Below are 6,222 nucleotides of genomic sequence, written 5' to 3'. Positions count from 1 at the left end.
ACAAGAGATGGAAAACCACAAAAAAGATGGCAATATAGCTGGTCATCAAAATCACAAATAGGATTAAATATTACCCAGTAAACACAAGTGATTGGACTTAACGTAGAAATAATGAGAAGAAGAAGAAGCAGTTAATAGCTGAAGACCTGGAAGTTGATTCGTTAAGTATTGTGATTGATGCTTTGCTGTGCTAAAATCAAGCAAACCCAAGGCAGCAATCGTGTTATCATCAGAGACCTTTGAAAAAATCATTTAATACGTTTGCAAGACTGCTTTCACAACTACAAGCGGATTGCTTTGGGTGGAAAAATACTGAAAATAATGAGAAATGCTTCCATTCGTATTGAAAAATGAGGCATTGTCTGTAGAATAAAAACCATCATGCCAAAGTACTTATTGAGCCCTTGTGTGTAGACTTTCGGCGACGTTGATATTGTTATGGTTTTTTTCTGATAAAAATATAATTTGCACACCATCGTTAAAAAAAAAGAAACCGTTAGCGAGGTCTCAAATAATAAGATTTCTTAATTTATTTCGAAAAATTTCATTAGCGCCCGACGTCGAGCTTCCGTCGAGACGCGTGTCGAAACCTTCAAAGATAACACAATTAAGTCGGCAACAGTGAAAAGTTTCGCCGGAATTTTAATAAAAATTTGCATGATTTGTTAATCCCCGCACCGCGGGGGCATCGGACCGAAAAAGAATGCGACAAGTAACGGTTAATTTCCAGAAAATTTCCTGCTCCGGGATCCGGGCCGGACTCGCGTCCGCGGTTTGCCTCCGGGCCCCGCAAACTGTTTTAACTAAACTTTTAATAAGTTCGGCGGGATCGGCCCCCGGGCCGTCTCTTTTTCTATTAAGACGTTTCTTGTTTCCCGCGAAACTTGGCGGGTTTCTAAATAACCCCCGCAGTACATAGAAACCCTTTACTCTTTGCGTAGTTGGTAGTGCTTTCTTGCAAGTTCTTTCCTACGGATTATTGTTGCAAATGTTAATACATCGGCGAACAAAGATTTTGTGATTTTGTATTTTTCATATTTTTCTCTCTGCATGGCGTATGTGGACTAGCAGAAGGCTTTTGACTCCATTCCACACTGTTGATTGTTGGAAGTCCTGAAGATATACCATATCGACCCTAAAATGACAAAATTTTTCCGCCACACAATCAAAAACTGGAGTATCATACTCACCTTTCTTTTTTGTAGAATTTGTAGAATATTTTTGTAATTTGATTGTAGAATACCAGAATGACCGTTCATCACTTGAATCAGTAGTAAGCGGGGAGCCCCAGGGTTCCGTCGTGGGCCCGCTACTATTTACAATCTACATAAATGACCTTTATCATTTCTTGGCCCCCAATCACTGCGTGATGTTTGCCGACGATACATCCTTCACTACATCTGCTAAGAGTGTCGAGGAGTTGTCCGTTAGGGTTCTCATGTTGGAGGACAGGGGTAATGTTTGGTTCGAGAATAACTATGTTAAATTAAATTTAGACAAGACCCAGAGTATTGTGTTTTCCTCCAATTGCTTGGTAAATAGTGGACAGTCCGTCAAGTTGCTTGGCATTAGGTTCGATGATAGTCTAAATTGGGAATAACATATCTCAGACCTGAAAAATAGATTGTCCACCAGCATATTAGTTCTTCGAGGACTCTGCTTATGGTCTATTTTTCTTTGTTGCATTCGCACTTATGCTATGGCACGGTGCTGTGGGTTGATTCCTCAGCTGCTGTGGAGATTTTTAGAATGCAGAAAAGGGCCATTCGAGTCGTTGCCAATATAGGATATAGGGACCATTTTCAACCTTCTTTTAAAAAATTTAAAGTGATGCCCCTTCCTTGCATCTATATCTACTACCAGTTATTAGAGATACAAAGAACGAAAGGAAACTTTAGCGCTCATTCCGATTGCCATGCCTATCCAACTGCGAGCATACATTGACACTGTCACTAGTATCAATGCGCTATAAAACTGTATAGTACTGTATAATTTTGTTTGTATTATGATAGAAGTTTAAAAATTCAAAACAAATAGCAGTAACAAGTAAAAGCAACAAACAACAGCAACTGTAACAATTAAAATAAAAACTAAGGTAAAACAAAATATACAATCTAGAGTGGGTTTTCAACATGTCCACCATTTTTATATAATGCGCTTTGTATAAACAACCTCTATATGGTTTAGAGTATTAGAAACAAAGTTGGTGTTATTTGGTTGGATTACAGCGTCTCTTTTGGACAGCTTAAACTTTTGTGATTACGGTTTTTAAGTATTGTACAGGGTGTTCGCGATATTCCGTTCAATATTAAAAAACATAATAACTACTCCAAATTTGCAGCTACCGACATCAGACTTGGGAGAGAAGTAGAAGTCTGGACCCGCATTTAGACTCTTTAAATTAGGAGCAATTAAATAACACGAAGTATTTTTTTTTAATTTTTGATTTTTTTTGTGGTTATTTTGGTATCCAGAAAAACATCTTTTCCTCCAAAGCCATTCATCCAATTACGTGTTATAACTTTTGTTTCACGCATTTTTTCGATTATATACAAGGTATTTTAGTTGTGAACGAAAATCTAAAAGACCCCGAAAATTGTTTTTTTAGAAATCAAAATTCGTACAAACAATACCTAATCCGTGTAAATAAATAAAAAAAATATCGCGGAATCACCAGAGGTTCTGCTTGTATCTATACTTTAACATAACGTCCCTATGTAAACTTAAGAGTTGAATGGTAAGGACTTTCCTTCACAACAATTTAAAATTTAAAAATATTTAAGTAGTTTCAAGATACGTATAACGTAATTTTCAAAATAGCTTTTTGATTTTACTCTTTTTAATATTCATGATAACATCGAACAAGTTCAGATGTCGCCAACAATATGCTTCACGTTGTATATCGAAAAGTCTCACTGCCAAATAATTTTTCAACGATCACCGTCGAATTACGAAGGCGTCAAATGAAACGGAAAAAGATATTTGGGGATTTTTTGGAGAGCGCCTTAATTGATATGGATTAGGACTTGAATTTAACTTTTTAACTCACTTTAAGGAGAGAGAAAAAAATATATATAACCCGGGACAGAACTCATTAATTTTAATTACGAACTTCGGGTCGTGCTTAAATTAGCAATTTCGCAGTCGTTGAAAGTAGAAGGATTAGAGGCGTCATTTCTCACGTCAACGTTGTTAACGTCTTAATCTTTTTTTTTTCTTAAACATCTTCGTCGAATACTTCGGACAGTTCATCGGCGACCATTTTAAAATATTTTTTGAGACCTTTCCGTATTAATTTTTGAAATGTAATCAACACCACGTATTTTACAAAAATAACGTTTTTTGACTACGAACTGATAAAACAATTACTCAAAGAAATCTTGCACCTGCCGCAGATGAAGTGCGTTATGATAATCGAGGTCACCTCATGATTGTTCATGCTAATAAAGCCCGAAGGAGATGTAGAATCTGCCACAGCCACACAATTTACGTTCGTAATAAGTGTAATGTGCATTTACATACTTCATGCTTTGTAAAATATCACCAAAAATGAAACCTGGTGTTACCAGTGGTGCGCTCACCCACCATAAATTATTATGGGTTTTTTTGTATCAAATCAGGTTCTATTTGGAAAACAATCTACTTTTAGTTGTTTTCTGTCGAATCTGAACTTTCTTTTCTATATTTTTGTATAAATTATATGTTACATCTTATGTGCCCCAAAACATTATTTAATGTTTTTTTCCAGTGGTTCGTTTACGCACCAGTATTTTTTTGTATGTTTCGAGTTGTTATTTTTTTTTTGACACATGTAATGTCGCACGAGAAATCCGTATTAAGTATTAAAATTACAATTTTTCATGTTTTGTCAAAAACAACACTTTTTAGGGTTCTACTTTACCCTAACAAGCCTACAAAGCTATCATTTTACGTTTTATGCACTAGATGGCGCTAGGTAAAACGTCATATTGTCAACATTGTGTTGGTCTCACGTTGAAAACAGTATTATTTCGGCGTACTACGCCGGATTTTCTGATTTTCCGAAGAAAAGTGAAAGAAAATTTGTTATAATTTTTCGAAGAAAAGCGTATTATTTGTTTTTGATACGCTTTTCCTTCAATTGTCAAGGTAAGAAAATTCTATTTTTCTTTTATGGATAGGTGTATTATATGAGGATAATGCGTTATTCTTCAATTATGTTCGCGTGTGGGTAGTATTATCCTAGATTGATGCCTTTTTTATCAAATAATTTTTTTATAATATGAAATTTTAAATTTGAAAAAGGTGGTATAAGTTCTTAATACATTTTTACAGTAAAATAGTTAAATTTTTCTTAACTTAAAAGAGAAAGGTTCCTCCTTTGCTCCTGGTGCTACTGAAGTAACGTCTTGCATTTTTAAGTACTTAGAACAGAAGGCAAATACCGTCAATAACGAAGACCTGAAGTGATAACCGCGGAGCTCAAAATAAAAACAAGTAAATACTTTTAATTTTGTGAACAAATAAACATTAAACGGTGTTTATTTTGTTTCAGATACATGATTGCTCTCTTAATGTATGCTGTACAAGTGCTCAAGATAAAAGAGCATTTCTCATAAATTGCCGGAAAACTGTTCTCGAAACTTAAAGGAAGAGAAGAATTGGCACACAAAGACTTTATAGCTGTCAAACAATTAACAACAGATATTGGTAATAATTTCGATAAAAATGTTGAACATGAACAGGTCTACTTATCCCAGATTAAAATTGTAAAAGTAGAAAAGCAACAGCCTTTCATGTTTTTTTTTAAACAGTCATATTCGGATAGCCAATGGAAGTGTGACAATGTCAAAACAAAAAAAAATAACGAGAAAATCTAGATCTGCGGCATCTTCTTTGCCAGCAGAACTCAAACTTAAAAAAGCGTATAATTCAAAACGCCCAATTGATGAGAACAAAAAAAAGGATTTAAGATTCCATTTCTACGAGCCTCCGTTTTAATGGTTTTTTGAAAATGTTTTTTTATGACTTTTAAATTAAATTTTAAGATCGTGTTAACCTAAATGTTAATAATGCCTAGAAATAAATGCCTTTTTGAGCCATTTGTATGTTTTAATTCACGACAATTCGGAAAAAAATAGATTATATTTTTTGGAGAAACAAAATCAAAGTTTTTTGGGGTTTTTGAAAACGTGACCGAAATATCATTTTATATTTTGTAAATACTTATTATAATTGATTATTAATAATAATTAATTATTATAATAACAAAATGTGTTATATCAATTCTTTAAATACTCCTCCTATAAAATTGTTAATTAGGCACTTAATACAGTTTTCTTTGGGATGTGCGATGTATTCTTAAGTGCAATAAAATAAATCATTTCAGAGCAAAAAAGTGTTTTTTTATTTTTTTTATATGCTTGGGATAATATGGGTTAATTTTGGATACTTGTTCAATGTTAGGTTTAGGAGAAAAGAACATTACACTGCACTTTTTAGCGTTAAGTTGAAAATTTTCTCTAGAAGAATATAGTAAAGTAGTAATTCCGAAGTAGGTCGATTACAGATTTTAAGCATATCTAAAGTTTTCCACGTCAGTTGTATTCCTTTGCAACTATTAATTTTTCTCGGAATTTCTTCAAATACCTTGGAATTTCTGTAATTTCCGATAGAATTTTTCGAGATTCCTTGGAATTCCTTGGAATTATTTACAATTAGACTTGAATTTCTTGAAATTACGGTTAGTTCTCTCCAGATTTCTTGGAATTCCTTGAACTGAGCTTGATTTTAATTGATTTGATTGATTTAACATCTTCGAATTTCTTGGAATTACACTTGATTTTTACAAAATTTATTAGACCACTTGGAATTCTCGTTTATTTTTTCGCTATTGATAGGAATTATTTAGAATTAAACTAGAATTTTTTGCGAATTCCTTGGAGCCAATTGATCTTTTCGGAATTTCTTCGAGTTTCTTTGAAATTCCTGGGAATTTTTGAAATTCCACTTGATTATTTAGAATTAAACTAGAATTTTTTGCGAATTCCTTGGAGCCAATTGATCTTCTCGGAATTTCTTCGAGTTTCTTTGAAATTCCTGGCAATTGTTGAAATTCCACTTGAATATTTAGAATTAAACTAGAATTTTTTGCGAATTCCTTGGAGCCAATTGACCTTTTCGGAATTTCTTCGAGTTTCTTTGAAATTCCTGGGAATTTTTGAAATTCCACTTGATTATTTA

The 6,222-nt window shown here is 33.5% G+C and overlaps 1 long non-coding RNA gene across 1 annotated transcript; it reads left to right on the top strand.

Annotated features, from left to right (window-relative positions):
- Window positions 1-4,007: 4,007 nt before the first annotated feature.
- On the top strand, window positions 4,008-4,645 carry LOC132704301 (uncharacterized). The gene is made up of 3 exons (XR_009619268.1): window positions 4,008-4,128; window positions 4,402-4,476; window positions 4,535-4,645. It is a non-coding gene; the product is annotated as an uncharacterized LOC132704301 (long non-coding RNA).
- Window positions 4,646-6,222: the final 1,577 nt, after the last annotated feature.

The sequence above is a fragment of the Cylas formicarius genome, unplaced genomic scaffold (assembly GCF_029955315.1).
Source record: "Cylas formicarius isolate icCylForm1 unplaced genomic scaffold, icCylForm1.1 PGA_scaffold_7__23_contigs__length_41026272, whole genome shotgun sequence".
In the NCBI taxonomy this organism is placed as follows: domain Eukaryota; kingdom Metazoa; phylum Arthropoda; class Insecta; order Coleoptera; family Brentidae; genus Cylas; species Cylas formicarius.
This window is presented reverse-complemented; position numbering and strand designations above follow the sequence as displayed.